Source organism: Pinus tabuliformis, chromosome 7 (assembly GCF_031772625.1).
Source record: "Pinus tabuliformis cultivar Carrire ecotype Pingquan chromosome 7, CPIR1, whole genome shotgun sequence".
NCBI lineage: Eukaryota > Viridiplantae > Streptophyta > Pinopsida > Pinales > Pinaceae > Pinus > Pinus tabuliformis.
Genome location: NC_142293.1, coordinates 1,765,139,021 through 1,765,158,815, shown reverse-complemented (window position 1 = coordinate 1,765,158,815; position 19,795 = coordinate 1,765,139,021). Strand labels below are relative to the sequence as shown.

The following is a 19,795-nucleotide window of genomic DNA, read 5'->3' as shown; positions in this document are numbered from 1 at the left end:
AGATGATAGGTTCTTCCTCGAGTGCCAGTGAAGAACCCATATTGATGATGTCTCATGTACGGATTGCGACTCGATCACACGATTATGGTAGTAAAAGTCCTGTTGATGGATCGAAAGAAGCAGAATCTTCTCAATCAAATCCATCAACCTCAGCTCCCGGTTCCGATCCACTACAGATCGAGAAACCTAACCCTGACTTAGTAATCAAACCACCCGCCAAGGGTGTACTTTGAAAGTCTGCTTTCAATCCACATGCGAGAGCGGCCCAAAATTACAACATTGTTAAGGATTTAGCTGTTTCACCCTCAGCAATGTCGGCTTTAGAAGTGCTGCAATCATGCCCAGCACAACGAAAATTACTTTTGTCGGCTATAGGAGCTGTTGATGTTCAGGACCCGAACCTGATAATCTTTGATCTAGAAAATAGTACGCCGCGTCTCCCTCATCAGATGGCTTTCCAGATTCCAGTGATAGTAAAAAACAGGCCTATTCATCGGACTGTAATTGATGAGGGAGCTTCCACGTGTATTATGTCGATTCAGTGTTGGAGATCGCTTGGTTCTCCTTCACTGAACCAATCCCCGACAATTCTTAAGGCATTTGATGGCCATGGGTTCCATCCGTTTGGCATTTTACAGGATTTGCCTATAGGGGTTGAAGGAAAAACCGTTAGTCTGGATGTGGACGTGGTTGATGCCCCTCTAGACTACAACCTTCTCTTGGGTCGAAGTTGGTCTTACGCTATGACAGCGGTCATCTCATCGGTCTTTAGAGTTATAAAGTTTCCACATAATGGCAAGATCGTGACAATAGACCAGCTGGCTTTCTTTTCATCTGACCCAGCCTCTTCAGAGAGTATCCAGCATGTCGGTAAAACAACTATCCCTTATAAGGATATTGGCGTAGGATTAGTTAAAGATTCCGGTTTATTGGGAAGTTTTCCTTTTCCTCCAATCAACGCAGACCCTTCATTCACATTCATTCATATGATTACGTCAGATACTATTATTTACGATGATCCTTGGATTGTCCCATCTGAATCTGAGATAGACTCATTCGGTGATGCTATGCCTTTGAGTCCATATGAAATTGCTTATGAAGCCGTGCAGTCTTTTACCGACCCTCGTTCAACCCAAATCGACCAAATGAATGTGGTCGGTGAGGAATCACTTTTCACATCAACCTCAGAACGGATAGCGTTTCCCGAAGTCGTGTCATCTGACAAGCAACTTCGCGAAATCCTAAGTGTAGATGATCTACCATGGGAAGATCTCCATCATAGATCTTCGTTTTTACCTGAGGGTGATGGCTTTGAAAATGATTTTTCATCAATCTTTACGGCTGAATATGTCAAGGACGCTCAGAATCCCATGAAACATCCTGATTCAGAGTTGAATTTGGGAAACATTTCCCAAACTATTGCCATTGACATTTCAGTCAAAACTGGAATTGTTGAGAACATTCATATAGGTGCCTTGTGTACAGATGACGAAACTCAAACATAGAAGGCCCTATTTCAAGAATTCCGTGACGTGTTTCCCTGGTCCTATGAGGAGATGCCAGGAATTGATCCCTCCATTGTTGTTCATGAGATCAAGACTTACCCGGACGCTAAACCCGTTCGGCAACGTCTGCGTCAGATACACCCTCGGAAAGCGACTGCAATTAAAGCCGAAGTTGAGAAGGTGTTGAAAGCAGGTTTCATTTATCCGATCCCGTTAACGGATTGGGTATCGAATATTGTTCCGGTTAACAAGAAACAAGGAATAATAAGAATATGCATCGACTATAGGGATATTAATCGTGCTTGTCCAAAAGACAACTATCCCACGCCCTATATCGATCAAATAATTGATGATTGTGCTGACAGTGAAATATTTTCCTTTATGGACGGTTTTTCCGGTTACAATCAAATCAATATTCTACCTGCCGATCAACCAAAAACGGCTTTCATTTGTCCATGGGGGACATTTGCTTACTGCAAATTACCTTTTGGGCTTAAGAATGCCGGAGCCACTTTTCAAAGGGCAATGTCTTATGCGTTTCATGACATCAAGCACATTGTGCAACCGTATCTCGATGATTTGCCCACTCATTCATTACATCGAGCTGATCACCTTGTCCATTTACGAGCAATCTTCATGAGGTGTAGGCATTATCGTATACGTTTGAACCCACACAAATGTGTCTTCTGTATAGAAGTGGGACGATTGCTGGGATTTGTAGTTTCAAAAGCCGGCATTCGCATCGATCCCTCGAAGGTAGAAGCTATCATCAAATTGCCTCCTCCTTCGAGTCTTCGCCAACTTCAAAGTTTGCAGGGAAAAGCAAACCTTTTACGCCGATTCATTCCTAACTACGCCGAGGTCACAAAAGGTTTTACGCGGTTGTTGAAACAGAACGCTCAATTCTCTTGGGATGAGATAGCTCAGCAATCTTTCAATGCACTTAAACATGCGTTGACCCATGCACCGTTGTTGCATCCTCCCAACTACAACCAAGATTACTTTTTGTACCTCGCCGCCTCTCATTCCACTATTGGAATGGTGTTAGTCCAGGAAGACGAAGTCGGAACGGAACATGTGATATATTATCTTAGTAGGACGTTAAATCCCACTGAGCTAAAATATTCGCATGTGGAGAAATTGGCCCTGGCAGCCGTTCAGGCTGTCCAACGTTTTCGTCATTACATTCTTCTCCGTAAAACTACAGTCATTTCAGATTGCAACCCTATGATCTACATTTTGACTAAACAATTGCTAGGGGGCAAGTACTCTAAATGGATCGTTATCCTGCAAGAGTTCGACTTAGAGTTTGAAAAATCTAAGTCTAAGAAATCTTTAGTCTTTGCAGAGTTGATGTGTGACTTCCCGCGTGCTGACACGGAAACTGTGGCAGAGGAACCCATTGCGGACGAATCTTTGTTTCTCATCAGCACTTTAGATCCGTGGTATGGGGATATAATCGTCTATCTTCAAACCCAATCATTTCGGCCCGAAGCTTCAAAGTCGGAACGTCAGAAAATTCGATTTCAGTCCCAACAGTACAAAATTATTGGAGATACTCTTTATCGCCGGGGGGCAGACTTGGTTTTCCGACGTTGCTTAACTCACGAAGAGGCAGAAAGGGTTTTAAATGACTGTCACTCTGGGGCGTGTGGCGGTCATATGTCTGGGTATGCCACAACTCAGAAGGTGTTGCGTGCTGGCTACTTCTGGCCATCCATGTTTAAAGATTGTATCATTGCGGTCTGAAAATGCCACAACTGCCAAGTGTTTAATCGCAAGATGCGCGCACCACCTGCTCCTCTCCACCCTATAATTGCCGTTGGTCCTTTTTCCAAATGGGGTATTGACTTTATTACATGTAACCCTCACTCGGCCGGGGGGCATGCGTATATCATCCTTGCGGTTGATTATTTTACTAAGTGGGCCGAGGCGATGCCTACATTTGAGGCTGACGGCAAGACAGCTGCAATTTTCGTATTCAATCACATTATTACTAGGTTTGGTGTCCCGCAAGCGATAATCACTGACCATGGGCGCCATTTTCGAAACATTATGATGACAGAACTTACACGCCAGCTTGGTTTACGTCATGATAGTTCTACTCCTTATTATCCCCAAGCAAACGATCTGGTTGAAGCCATCAACAAAGTTCTAGTTATCATGATCCGATGAATCATTGGTATTCATCGATCGAATTGGCACAACATGTTATTTTCAGTGCTTTGGGCGTACCGAACCTTAGTAAAAACATCAACAGGGTTCACTCCTTTCCAGCTAGTTTACGGTTTGGAAGCAGTGCTGCCCATTGAATGCGAAATCCCATCACTTCAAATGGTTGTCTAATTACTTCCAGCTACTTCCGAAGAGGAGAAGCGTTTGTTATACTTAGCTCAATTAGATGAGACTCGACGCGATGCTGCACTGGCAATCGAGACTCATGCAAAACGGATGAAAGCTCAGTATGACCATAACGTGACCCCTCAACATTTTTCGGAAGGAGACCTAGTGCTATTATATGATCAAGCTAACGATAAATTAGGTGCTGGCAAATTCGTTCCTATGTGGCATGGGCCCTACATTGTCAAGCGAAAGCTAGCAAAAGGGGCCTATGAGCTGGTTGAATTTGATGGGGACTCTTTCGGTAAACCCAGAAATGGACTTTACCTAAAGAGGTATTATGCTTAAGTGATGGGTGTGGAGATTTTAGTTAGGTTAGTTAGGTTAATTTCTCTTTCTAGCTGGTGTGTTTGTTAGTTTAGACAGTGTGCTTAGCTTAGAAAGTGTGTTTTCATCGTTATTCTGGCTTATCTTGGTTTTACTCTTGATATTGCAGATGTCGACGCCTCTCCAAACGTACATTGGATTCGCTGATGGTGCTTGTCGTAGTACACGGAATATCTCTTCCGCAGCCTGGGTTATCTATTCGCCCTCTGACGAGTTAGTTTCTATGCATGGGGTGAGCCTCGGTCAAACAACAAACAACATTGCAGAATACAGTGCAGTGATTGAGTTATTATCTGAATCTATTTCATTTCGGATTCGGAGTTTGATAGTGAGGTTAGATTCTGAACTCGTTGTATTACAGCTTAATAGAGTATATGCCATTAGAAATCCAGTGTTATTAAGGTTATTTTTGAGAGTGCGTCTCTTGGAACGTGAATTTGATTACATTGAATATCAGCATATTCCAAGGTCATTAAATACATTAGCAGATGCAATTGCTTCTCGAATGTTAGACAGACATTTGCGATAATCATAAATGTAAATTTAAAAACATTTCATCACACATGTTTAACAAGATAAGCCGGTAATAATGATATATATAGATAGGAGTGTGTCAAAATATACATCGTCTTCGATCATAGGTTGAAAAACACCTTATGATCGGCAAAAATGATAAGTACAAAAAACCAAAATGTCACATGTGTCTACAAAAAGTGACTAGCCAATCACTGGTGGTGCTCTCTATACAACACCACTGCCCGCGCTACCCTACACAGGAACCTCCTGAAAGGTCCTGGGACTGCGACCACATAGCACTGAAGTCGGATAGGAATATCGTCTATAGTCGTCTCTGGTATGTCCGCCGTAAGACGCTCTAGGTCCTGTTCCAACTCGGCTAAGGTCTCTGCGGCTGCATCCTGTGGGGCCGGTGCTGGTGCAACTGGTACTCTTCTCTCGAATGGCCGGAGACTGACCGAACGCTGTGGACCTACATCTGCATTTTGAAAATTGTCACTGTCAGTTTTGAGACGATATAAAAAACAAACAAAAAAAAAAAAGTAAATAATTTAAAAATTTGTGAAAAATGAAATACCTCTGTCGTCCCATTGTTCTCCCTGTGGAAGAACCATGTCCGGATCACCACGAAAATCCACTCCGGCATAAGGAAAATCCTGAATCGCAAAGACCTGGTCCTCCAACCAGTGAAAGTAACCCGCAGGAAATCGGACAACTCTCGCTCCCTCATCAGGATGCCGAGCTATCACCGCAACCCATCGCATCAACTTTGGCTCCCGAGGAGGCCCAACTGCAACAGTAAGATGCTGTGGGATCAGCATCGGAACCCTCTCTAGGGCAAAGCTCACAACTAGAGGCCCATACCCAAAGGTCTTTAATTGCCCGTTCTTTGCCCTAGTCAGTTGGCCCATCATATTAGCTAACACAGCATCGCACCAGTTGAAAATGGTGCCTCGGTAGCAATCAATCGCCATCCGCATTTGGGACCCGGTGGCAATATGCAAAGCGGCTGCGCCACAGAGTCTGGTAACTGTAAAGGCAATTACCATAAGTTCAGGCAGGGATATGTATTTGATTTCTATCCCTTTCTCCTGGTGCTGATTATTGCACCACTCTAGCCGGAGACTAGCAAGGGATTGGCCACCCGGCCTAGTCCCGGACAGAGTCAGTTGCTCACCCCTATTAGGCAAACTAGTGAGAAAATATATGTCTGAGGGCTCTATCTCAAGCTGGTGCCCTCCGATGTAAAAACATTGATCTTGAACGTTCCACCTTTCAACCAGCCATTCTAAGAATCGCACCTGGGCCCTCATGCCAGGTATGGCCCAGTATTTGTAGAGACCGCATGCTTTCAAAGAATCAATGGAAGGTTGATGATCTATTGCGGTCAAATCGACATCTTCGTGTTCTCTTTCGTGCCAATCAAGCATGGTGGGAAATCTACACACCAGAAAACATTCATTAGAATTCACTAAATCAAAAATTAATGGTTCAATTTTGAGATTTGGGGGTTTAAAATTGCTTTGCGCGGAGTACGCACCCCGCGTTCAGAAACAGAGCGTGGGTACGCAGCTGTTCTGAAGGTAGGCTGCGTACTCCTACCATTTTCCCATTAACGAAAATGTCGGGGTACGCAGGTCGCCCATGGGGCACCTGCGTACCCCGAAAAGCGGATCTTGAAACCCCAAAGCCCCCAAAAAATCAAACTAGGGCTTAAAATGAAATTCTAAATGGATGAAAACAAGGAGGAGGATGTTGTGAAATACCTGAAAGAGACGGCGCTCGATTCCGACGGTCGGATTCTCCGCAAAGTCCACGGGAAGTTTCTTGCCAAAAGCCCTTTTCTCTCCTTCAATAGTAAAATGGTAAAAATGACATGGTAAAAGGTCTTTTTATAGGTTTTTTGGATAAATGAATGCCAAGTTTGTTTATTTTTCACCATGGAAGGATATTTTTCAATGTATTTTTGCCTATCTTAAACAGGTATGAGTAATGTGTCGTTTTTGTGCAGGACAAAAGGACTTTCAGGGAAAATTATCATTTTTCACGAACCAAAACATCAGAGTCATATTTTAAGCCCTTTTCTGACTCCTAAAACATGAAAAGATTGCCGAGCGTTTCTTTTACACTCGTTAAAACGGAATTAAAAGACGGTCCCCTTATAGCCCTTTTCTGACCGTAAAAACAAGAAAAGATTGCCGGGTTTTTGTCGTTTCAAACTCGATACTGGAAATAAAACGACGTGTCCTTGATCGCTTTTTACTTTTCAGGTCAAAGACACTAATCATGAAAGTACTCCTTGGTCGCAAGATCGAGCGGTTCTCTCAGGTATTATTTTATACTTTTTTGGGCTTGGGAGACACAACTTTACGAAAAAGTTCAACTTGGAGTCTTCTTAAGTTTTTCAGACTCTCTAAAAATGAAAAACGCCGAGTTTCTCCTATACTGGACTCGTTAAAATTTCACAGTAAAGGACCTGTTCGATTACAAACAGGAACGGACCGCTCCTTCTTAGGGTTCGAATCAAAACTAAGTTGGACTCATCCGAAGGATGAGCTTATAATCAAGCATATGTTATCCTCCTCAAGCTTGTAAAAAATAAAGAGGTACTTGCCAGAAATGGTGGGGGAAAAGAGAGAAGAATGAGCCTATTTGTTATCCTTTGTCACAGAAAAAACCTTATTACCACTCTTGAACACGACACTTTTCATTCACCTGGGTTGGGAAATCCTTTGCCTTAAAGTTGATTAAACCACTTTGAAAGTCTTCAACCGTTTTTGGGTATTAACTTAGGGTCAATCGTCGCCAAGCCATCTGTCGTGTCGTTATGTGTTCAAGAGGTCTCTGCAAATAAACCATTCATATGCAAAATACTTGTCATCCATTTTGACCATCCCTGAGTCAGTCCTTACAGCAACATTTCTTCAACTTGAACTATGATTTCGGGTTGTGGGCTTGCCTGCAACGGGTCGCTTTCTATCGACAACAACACATTATCTAGAGAGATGACATAGAAATCGTCAGTACCTTGAAGTTTGCATGCATCAATCGCAGGTTTCTCGCCTTTGACGACAATTTACATCATTGACTTTCGATCGAAGGATTCCGTGACATGTTCGACATCAACCCATTCATTCGCATCTCATGGATTTTACTGGGTACTTTGAGAACCATTGACATCACTGGTGGTCTCTCTCACGCTTTTTAACCGTTTACATCATTGACTGGTAATCAAGTGGTTTCTACCATGTTCGACATCAACTCATTTATTCGCATGGATAGAATCGTACCAATTCGGGAAGTAGAAATGAAGACCCTGGATCTAGTTTCCACCATCCAGGCTGCGAGGAGTTTTGTATTCATTATATAGTAGACTAATCATAAACAGATGGCTGCGTCCATACTGTGTCTACATGAGTCTATGATTGTGATGTACTGCAAAATCATTCCTGTATCAGAGCAGTAGTTAGATTGTTAGTTAAAGTTTTCAATCTGAGTATGGGAATGCCTACCTCAGCGATGATAACATCTTATATATGTATTTTGTGTTGAATATTTGTAGGTTCTGACCAGGCTCTCCACAAGATAATCCTTTAAATGATAAAGTACTTCACCCTTCCTAGATGATATAAAACCCTAATCTACTACAGGTTTCGCACTTTAGGGGGCAATCTGTTACACTAAAAAATGTCACCATGGCTATTTGCAGTTAGTATGGCTCCATCAACTGTCATACTATCCTCCTTGGCAAGCCTCATACCTCTGCTCTCCATGTCAAACTCCAAAAAAGAGAGAAAGTCATTAAAAATCTATATATCTCTGGGTACGCAGTTTCTCTTAGCCTTACCTGCGTGTACGCACCCCAACTTCACAATACCTGCGTACTTGTACGCTTTGTCTGTAAAGCAATGGGTGCATACTCCTGTAAAGGTCAAAAGGCACAAGTTTCACTCCAAAAAAGTTACTGTGGTCATTTCTAGAGCATTCTAGAAGCTTGTTTGACATGTATGAAGCGCCTCCAGATGGTTCATGTATCCCTACGAAAGAGGAACTTATCCCATCAAGAGGGGAGCTATCCCATCCAAAGAGGGGCTTATCCCATTGATGGTGGACCTGAATAACTTCCTCTAGAGAACTATAAATATAGGCATTGGGCCAAAGGAAGGGGAGGTTGAAAGCTGAACATTCCTAAGGGTAGATGCTGCTGGAATTAGGACTTCCTTGTAGAAGCTTGTGAGGAGAGATTCCCATCCTTTCTTGTTTCATTTGGAAGTGGGTGAGCTTATCAGAGTAAAGAAAAACTCTTGCTGGACCCTGGGAGGGACCTGCACAACACCAAGGCTCAGGTTGTAATGGTTTCTTTTGTTTCCTATTAATACAAATAAGTCCATTCTTCTCAACAATTTGTTATTTATGAGTTGTTTCATATACTCCTTGTCTGTATGTTAAATATGTTTTGTTTTATGAGATATTCAGGTGCCATTCAATCGTTTGATTGTTAGTGAATGCAGGTTTCGAAGAGAAGGAGGAGCTCATCCGGATCAACGAGGCTGGACTACTACAACAACGTTGGGTTACAGGTAGGATCTAAACACTTGATTTCTTGTATGATAAATGCATATTTAGAGAAGGATTGCTCTTAATTGTCTTGTTTGTCACTAGAAAGCCTTAAGCTTCTAGGGAGGTTGGTTGTGTCCACACTATCGACTCTTTCCGCATGACAACTCCCAGTCCAACCTAAATCGAACCCTAATAATAGACTGATTCAATCTAATCAAATAATCAAAACACCAAAACTAGAAACTGATGTAAAGGAGTGCAACGACCTTCAATTAAGGTCTGGGTGCATAATAGAAACTGAGGGAGATAAAGATACTCAAGTTGAAAATTCGTTACCTACAGAACAACCACTACAAGAAGAGGATGTGGTCAGACAACAAACTCTTGACCAAGCAACCACGTCTTCTCCCCCATTCCTAGAATGATTAATCATACAACACCCTATAGAACATCGTGAATTTGATCTTCTGGGAGAACTAAGAAATTTTTGTATTAAAATCCCACTCCTCCAAGCTATCCAAGATATCCCAATATATGCAAAAACCATCAAAGAGTTATTTATAAGAAAGCCAAAGAGGAGAATAACAACTAACCCAACCGTCAAAGTAGTTGGCACCCTATATGATCTATTATCAGGAATAGAAGCACCTGTCAAATATGAAGACCCAGTGAATCCTATAGTGACGGTGCAAATCAATGGATAAACCTTTTCAAGTGCCCTAGTTGATTTAGGGGCTGCAATTAATATTTTAACAACCACCACTTGTTAAAAACTTGGCATTACATCAGTGAAACCAACCTCCACCTTATTACAACTAGCTGACCGATTGGTAGTGAGGCCAAAAGGTACTTTACACGATGTAATGGTATCCGTAGATTCCTTGGAATACCCTGCCGACTTTTTGTTAATCAACCCCAAAAACCGACTCGATGGACACCCTTTAATCTTTGGTAGACCTTGGCTTGCGACTATTGATGCTTACATCAGCTACTGACAAGGCAGTATGACTCTAAGTAGAGGGAGTAATATCAAGAATCTAGCTCTATACCCTCCAGCCTAGCCAAGTTTAACAATAATGAAAACTAACAAACAACCTATATCATATCTCACAGAAAACATTAGGTCCCCGTTAACCATAGAAGATGCCCTCGATTTTAAAGATCAAACAGAGGATGACATTATTAACAACTTCATTAACCAATGTGAATCCAGATCCCATGTACAATGTCACATGATAGAGGCAGCATTTGAAAATGAACTAGAAGAAGATCCCTTCAAAGACACTCGTGATCAATCAATACCCACTACCTCTATTTCAAACAACAAAAATATAAAGATTGAGACAGGAAAAACGTTGAACATTAATAAAAACCTGACTCCTGAACAAGAAGAGAAGCTGGTCCAAATACTGAGAAAATATAAGGAAGCTTTTGCATGGGATTATCCGGACATGAAGGGAATTGATCCCTAGCTGTGTATGCATCACATTTATACAGAAATGGATGCTAGACCCATTCGCCAACCCCAATGGAGACTCAACCCTCACCTAAAAGATATTGTGAAAGCTGAGTTACAAAAACATTTAGATGTAAACTTTATTTATCCAATCTCCGATAGCAAGTGGGTCTCTCCACTAGTAGTGGTGCCAAAGAAGAATGGAAAATGGCGGATTTGTGTAGATTACAGAGAATTAAACAAAGCAACCTAGAAAGACCACTTTCCCCTTCCATTCATTGATTAGGTATTAGACACATTAGCAAGAAATAAATTCTTTTCTTTCTTGGATGGCTTCAGTGGATACAATCAGATTCAGATTTCCCCTGAAGACAAGGATAAAGCTACTTTTACCTGTCCTTTGGGAACATTTGCTTATAGAGTCCTACCCTTTGGCCTATGCAGTGCCCCTACCACATTTCAGAGGGCCATCCTCAACATTTTTTCAGATTTAATAAGTGAAGGGATCAAAGTATATATGGATGATTTCACACCATATAGAGATGATTTTGAGCCAGCACTAGACACATTCGAAAAGGTGCTGCAACGATGTATTGCCACCAAGCTCTGCTTGAGCCATGAAAAGTGTTATATGATGATGACTGAAGAGCTCATCCTAGGTCATTATATCTCAGTAGCTGGAATACAAGTAGATCCGGCCAAAATTCAAATAATTTTGTTAATACCTACTCCTACCACACAGATAGAGGTACGCAGTTTTCTAGGATTTTTTGGTTATTATAGGAGATTCATAGAGAATTTTTCTCAAATAATTGCACCTCTATACGCATTGATAGGGAATGTTGATTTTATTTGGACAAATAAATGCAACCATGATTTTGAAGATCTGAAAAAGCTTGTGTCAACAACCCCAGTGCTCAGAGGCCCAAATTAGGATCTAGCATTTCAAATTTCATCGGATGCTTCAAACATAGCTATTGGGGCAGTCCTTGGGCAAGAAGAAGACAAAAAACCATATGCAATCTATTATATTAGCAGGAATTTGTCTCCTGCTAAGCTAAGCTATACCATAACTGAAAAAGAGTTTTTAGGTGTAATACATGCTGTAAATAAATTTAGGCATTATATCACTGGATATCCTGTTGTTTTATATACAAATCACTCTGCCATAAAATACTTAGCAAATAAACCTATTACAAATGGTAGAGTAACAAGATGGTTGATTTTATTGTAGGAATTTGACATCACAATAAAATATCGACCTGGGAAAAGAATCATGTAGCTGATTTTCTCTCACGAATGCCGAAGCCAGCGGGCGCAACAGCAGTCAAATATCAATTCGCAGATAAACATTTGTTTTCTGTTACTATCAAGACACCCTGGTATGCTGACGTTGAAAATTATTTAGCAGTAGGAAAATTACCAAAGCATATAACCCCCAATGAACGAAAACAGATTGTGCAACGTAGTACCTAATTTTCTTGGATTGGGGGCTACCTATTTCATACAGGGGTAGATATGCACATTAGAAAATGTGCCTGTGAAGACGAAATATTTGACATTCTGAAAGCTTGTCATGATGGACCATGTGGCGGACATTTTGCAGATCGCAGGACTGGTCACAAGGTTTTGCAAATAGGTTATTACTGGCCCACAATCTTTAAAGACGCTAAGAAATATGTTCAAGCTTGTGACAATTTCCAAAGAGCAGGACACCCTGGACAGTTTGACGAAATTCCTTTAAACCCATAGCTAGTAATTGAACCATTTAAGCGTTGGGCGCTCGATTTTGTTGGTTTGATCAACCCATCATCAAATCAGAAAACATATATTCTAATAGCAAGAGAGTATGTTACCAAATGGGTTGAAGTAGAGGCACTTCCAAGAGCTACAAAGGACTCTGTGATTCATTTCCTGTTCCAAATATTTGTGCGATATGGCCTCCCGAGGGACATAATCACAAACGGAGGACTGCAGTTTGTAGGTAATAAAATTGCTGCAACATTAAAAAATTATCAAATTTAGCACAAAATTACCACTTCGTATCACCCACAGGCAAATGGCCAAGTAGAGAGCACAAATAAGGTGATAGAGGCAATACTCACAAAAACAGTTGCATCACACAGACACAACTGGGCTTCAAGATTGCCTGAAGCCTTGTGGGCATACCGAACAACGTGGAGAAACAGCACGGGCCATTCACCATATCAGCTAGTAGTTGGAAAACAACCCATATTTCCAATAGAGTTCGAAATACAAACATTAAGAACAGCACAAGGGATCGGTCTAAATTTAAATGAGGCCTAGACTAACAGATTACAGCTAATTAATGAGCTAGATGAAATTAGGCTCTCAGCTCTTCAACGCACTGCATTAATTCAATAGCAGAGAGAAAAATGGCACGATGCCCTAATCAAAAATAAAATCTTCCACGAAGGAGATTGGTCACTCCTATATGATTCCACGTTTCAGGATTTTCCAGGAAAACTTTAGACTCGATGAGTTGGACCATATGAAATACAGAAAGTGCATGACAATGGCACCATTACTTTGACTATTATTGACGGATCTGGACATATCATTAAAGAAAATGGTCACCGAGTGCAACTGAACCATAAATCACTTACTCAAGAATCCTTTTACCAGCAGCTATGGGAAGATTCTGATATGCAAATTCTTGCTGAGGAAAATGATCCTTCCTCAACATTGGTTCACTAAATAGTCCCATTGTTCTTAAATTTTGTACATAAGCTTTTCTTTTCTGCTTGTATAAACTACTTTCTATACAGATTTTTGCATTTCTGCATTTTTTTGTTTTTTGTTGTTCCTTTCTGAAAAAGGAACATTTTCACATTTTGCTGTTCCTTTTCGAAGGAACAAAATTTATGCATTTTTGTTGTTCCTTTCTGAGAGAACATCGCTTTCGCATTTTGTTGTTCCTTTCCGAAGGGATAGCTTTTCCACATTTTGCTGTTCCTTTCCAAAGGAACAATATTTCCACATTTTTGCTATTCCTTTCCGAAAAAACAACATTTTCGCATTTTTTTGTTCCTTTTAGAAGGAACAACATTTCCACATTTTTGTTGTTTCTTTCTGAAGGAACAACACTTTCACATTTTGTTGTTCCTTTCCGAACGAACAACATTTCCGCATTTTTGTTGTTTCTTTCCGAAGGAATAGCATTTCCGCATTTTTTGTTGTTCCTTTCCAAAGGAATAGCACTTTTGCATTTTGCTATTCCTTTATGAAGGAACAACATTTCTACATTTTTGTTGTTCTTTTCCAAAGGAACAAGATTTCCGCATTTTTGTTGTTCCTTTCCAAAGGAACAACACTTTGGCATTTTGATGTTCCTTTCCGAAGGAACAAGATTTCCACATTTTTGCTATTTCTTTCCGAAGGAATAAGATTTTTGCATTTTTGCTGTTCCTTTCTGAAGGAACAACATTTCCGCATTTTTGTTGTTCCTTTTGTAAAGGAACAACACTTTCGCATTTCTACTGTTCCTTTCTAAAGGAACAACATTCCTGCATTTTTGTCGTTCCTTTACGAAGGAACAACACTTTAGCCAAATTGTTTTGCCATTCCTTTTAAAGGAACAATCCTCCTTCGAATTTTTTCTTCTGCCATTCTTTCCGAAGGAGCAGTAGTTTCGATTGTAAATGATCTTAGGCCGTTCCTCCAAAGGGTCAGTATTTTATTTTGTGCTTACTTTATTTGCTGTTCCGTTTAAGGAACAGTTGTTGTTCCTCTTAAGGAACAACAATTTCGAGTGTATTTTTTTCTTTTGTTTGCTGTTCCTCTTAAAGGAACCACGGTTTTCTGTGCAAATGTTTTTTTTGTTGTCCCTCTTAAGGAATAGCAGCTATTCCATCTAAGGAACAACACCTTCTGAGTGCATTTTTTTCATGTACGTGTGTGTTTCTTAAAGAACATCATTTAGAGGATTTTTGTGAATGACGATTCATTGTTTATGCTCCCTTTAAGGCACAAATATACATTCATGCAAGAACACAAAAACTAGAGGATACTGAAATCAACAAACCAAAGAAAAATTGTTATCTTTAGAGAAATTTCTTTGTATCGATAAGAAAAAAGAGGAAAGGACACAACTATTTTTATCACTTTGCTGTCTTTATTTTCACTAAAATCAATTTGATTGATTATTTTTATCATGTTGGTTCTTTCTTAATCTTCATAATTCTCTTTGATCATTATTATTGAATAAGAATAAGGGTGTATTTTTCTCTATTTAGATGTTCAAACCTATTCCACCATCCCTGCTCTTAAGGAGTGATGAGCCATCATCTGTATATAAATAGGAAAGTTCTATATAAAATAAGAAAAAAGAACAGAAAAAATATATATCTATATGATTAGTAACGTGATTTTTCAGATGAAGGATAGGGGGTCTTATCAAGAGCCAGCCTACCATGATCATAAGGAAGTAGTGAAGTGGCATTCTCACTATGGCCACCACGCTAGGGATATGATCCAATAGGCATATCAAAAAAATAAAAAAGTCCTTGGAACAGGAGGTCTCATCACGAGCCCACTTGCCCACCATTCATTCCTTCTAGGTGAATGGCATTGTGATTCATCTGGTTACCAAGCCAACACGATGGCCTCCATTCTGACATCACACAACACTTTCCTAGGCATACATAAAGGATTATGGTTCCAAAGGTGAAACAAGAAACTTTGTTAAGGTTATGAACACCTGTGGGTAACAGAGCTCTGTTGATGGTATTGAAGTCATAGTTTTCATATACCAATAGTCATTATAAACCCTTTTCTTATATCCTTATCTTGATTTCAAATGAGATTATGTTATATAACCCTTTCGAACCTCTTACACATGAAAAATCATTTATAAATCAATCATAATGGTTAAAGTGGATAATGTTTGCATAAGAATTTTTACTCACATCAGCTATCCTCTCCCATATTTTTCACATCATTTCATAGCATTTCCATATCTATTAGTGATTTCCATCATAAGCCTCGATTTCGATAATCTGCTACTTTTTGTAATCATGTCATAGATATATATTCTGTTCCTTTGTTTTTACTGTATGACTGCAGTCTAGCACGCTACTCTTTCATTTGTCGGTCGAGGATGAACTATCACATTTCAGGGGGGCGAAGGTGACCTCCAGAATACATTGGCATACGTGTCAATTCCCTATTTGGAGGTACTATGACTCCATTAGAACTCAGAAATAGCAATTTTAATGGTATTGATATTTCCCAATATGCACAGCGTGTTGTTCCATTGTCATTTCTGTGTTTTTGCTCTGTAAAAATTAACAGTGTGCTAAGCTCGAACAAAATGGGAGGTACATCAATACATAGCAAATCATAGATGTTAATAATCTTTGATGCTGCATGAGAAATTCTAGTGAGATCAGGATCGATTGCCTACCTTAACTGACTACAACAGTCTCATGAAACACTAGCCATCAAATTTCTGCAAAATTGGCGCGAAGATCATTCCATGGTGAGGGGGAGGCAAATAATAGTAACAAATGCGGTAATCGCTGAAGTATCGGGACTACCAGCTATTGGACTAGTATGGACCCAGAAAAAGTGAGACATCGAGACGTCATAGCCATCTTCTGGGACGAAGGATAGAACCTCATTGTTAAAGGAAAAGGAGTCTTGCCTACAACCCTCGGAGAACCATGGGTAGAATTAGCCAGAATTATGCAAAGCTACATCACATGCAATGGGAGAAAGGATGTGGTAAGACCATGCCATCTCAAATTATTAGACATATTAAAACAAAAATGTGTTGTAAATTTTCCTGCATATTTAAATATTTTATTGCATGATCCTGCTCGAAGCATAAGGAAATCTCATCATACAGAGACAGTAGTAAGTCATCACAGCTTAATTCGGCTAATAGTCAGTTATTGTCTCGCTCAACAATAGATTAGTTGGGAAGAATTGGTATTCTAAATAGATGTGGGATTGGCCTTACCAGCCCTGAAACAAAAAATAATTGCTAGCACATCAATTAGACCGTAGAAACATAGGCACTCCTCTAGATTGAGGAGAAGTAAGGTAACATTGGGAAGTCTCCAAGATAGCAGTAGCCAACCCTTAGAGATATATGGCTCAGAGGATGAGTAACCCCCACAACTTGAAGGAGGGGAAAATGAAGAAGAATTAGAAGAAAATATAAAATAATAACCAAAAGAGGAAACTAAGCACTCCGGCGAGGAGGAAGGGGAGGAAGCAGAGACACCGAACAAAATCCCATTACAAAACCCTCTGCAAGAAGATGAATTGGCCCAAATTTTGGCCAATATGGGTGAGTATATCTAGCCCCACAACACACTCAACCTTGATATTGAGATAGGACAATCATAGGAACACTCTACTCACAGCAAGAGTGCATCTGAGGAGATGAACGATGAAGAAGAAGTAGAAGTAGAAGCCACCTGGGAAATAGCAGATCAAACCAGGGTTACCTCCACTAAGAGACCTAATCAGGAGGATGAGAACACTGAAGAAGTGTTCCAAACAGAAAATACGGAAATAAGCCAAGGTGAGGGTATAATCCTTGAAGAACAAATCCCAAGCCTAAGAAAAGAAACATATGTTCCCTCGAAGAAGAAGACGAATGAAATCAAAAGGATGCGAAAGGAATAGAAAAGACTACTAAATGTGGTAAAACAAATCAGACAACAAATAAGGGTCCTAAAAATGGGAAGAATATCAAAAAGAACCCCAGGAACAAAGGATGCAGCCACCGAGACGAAACCCTATAAAATAAAGTCCAAGGGGACTCAAACCGAGCCCATATCCATTAGGGACATCAAGGAACAGCATGTGGCTGTTACAAACGTAGAGGCCCAAACAAAAGAGACACCAGTCTATAATAAGGACATCCAGATAGTGGCATTTTCCTCTAGCATCATGACCGACTAGACAATTCATGACAAAGAAACACAGACTGAGGAAACCATATGTCACAATAAGAAGATCCAGGTAGATCTTTAACCTAAAAGTGTTTTGATAGACAATGACCCTAGGGTAGTAAAACTCCAAGAGGATCTGGCACAGGCTCAACAGACTATAGAAAATCTCTTAGAAGAAACTATTCCTTAGGATAAATATCAAAAGTTACAACAGTAAGTAAAGAACATCAATGCATCAAAGAATGAGGCCTTCAATAGATGTTGGAGGGTAGAGAAAAAAGTTAAAAAGGTAACGAATACACTAGACACAATGATGAGTCAAATGGATACTCTTTATTCTTTATATACTGATGTTCTAACATTTAGGGCACCTACCAAAAATTATGCTTTGTTTTTTATGGAAAGGTATTTAAAGTTAAAAATTAAGGTTGTCAAGGCAGGGGTGCCTATAGAGTTAAAAACTATTGATGATTTTATAAACTGCTGTAAACATTATGGGGTGAAAGTCCAACAATTGCTATGTGAGTTTTATTTGCATAATTTTGTGTTGGAGGATGAAACGGAAAAGAATCCCAGTCCTTTTGTGGGTGATATCCAGCTTGAGGCATTCATCTCTTTTGCTATTAACTAGTTAAAGTGGCTCAAGGCCTATAATACCTTTCAGAGACAAGAAAATGGGTTAGACCTTTAGGTAAGGGGTGAACCGAAAAACTCATTGAAACTATGGGATAAGCATAGAAGCTTAATGAGAAAGAAGGGTGTGATTCAGACATTGGGAACCATTCACAAAGTAGTTGTCTAGTAAGGGGCAGAATAGTTCCTATCCATCAAAGACCTTGCCATAGCAGCAGCTAAACGCCGATGGAAGACCTCCAATCAGAATGTTCAGGATAGAAAGCCATTCAATTACAAAAATTTTAAGCTAGCTGGTGATCGCCTGGTTACCTGTAGTAACCTCATCTTGAGAGAAGGACCGTATTGGCTAGGTTGTAGGTTTCGAAGTCCAATTATCTCGTATCGTGCAGTAGGGTATAAGGCCCTATATGAATTTCCTAAACACCAGACAGGGCATATTTTTGAAGTTTTAGCTACACATCATGGTTTTAGACATCTTCATGAAAATCCCTCTCCAGCCTATACCCTAACTGCCTTGCATGTAAATTACATGGTTTTCACGAGGGCATGAAAAAGGGTAAGCAGGGGGGTGTGTTGAGCTATGGAAAAGGTATGTATTTACCATTTTTTTATTTGTCTTTTCCTTTGAATCATAACTCCTTTACATTCCAAGATGGTAATATGTTAAAGAATTATGATAGAACTAAGGAGATTTGTGATTGATACAAAATAACTAATTATTGTCTTTTTCTATACAAAAAGTGAAGGAAATAGAAAATCACTATTCAGGAGGAAAAGACAAAGTAGAAGGAACCGTTGTCCCTTCGACAGGAAGCCGTATCCAGACAAGGAGATCAAGATCGGAGCAGATGGTCCAAGAAAAGGAAGAGAAAACATGACATCAGCACAAGAAGACAAAACGATAAATTGGAGATCAAAGATATAGTGAATCCACTGCTTCAAGACTTATCTGTACTCTTGATAACTCCTTCTAGCGATTATAAAAAGGGACAACACTCGTAGCCCAGGGGGTGGATATTGTTATCAATTTGTAGAATTTACTGTTGTAATCTTAACTTTTACCATCGACTCTCTTTGAAGAGAAATAGATGTAACTTTGCCATATATGATTAATATATAACTCAGTTCTTGTTCCATTATCTAATCCTGGAGTAAACACAATAGTGCTTCCCTGGTGGCTAAGGGCCCGGCCCTAGTGGATCCACTTGCTTCTTATATCACTACTTTACAATTACAGTTTTGTGTGGTTTGATTTCCTTTGCATTTCCTTAATTCACTTTATTCGGTAATCTTCTATTTCTAAACATTTCACTGAAATCCTCTGTTGTATCGAAATCGTAATTGGATAGAAAGATTATTGTTCACAACTTAAAATGTCACGCTATTCATTCTGAAACAATATTGCACTGTCTAATTTGGATTATGTTGTTCAATTACAGTTGTGATTGATGTTCATTTAACTATGGTTC

General features: G+C 39.9%; 1 pseudogene; it reads right to left on the bottom strand.

The window, feature by feature from the left end:
• Positions 1 to 19,795, bottom strand: part of LOC149255414 (DNA replication licensing factor MCM4-like) — a 135,736-nt pseudogene that overhangs the window by 100,870 nt on the left and 15,071 nt on the right.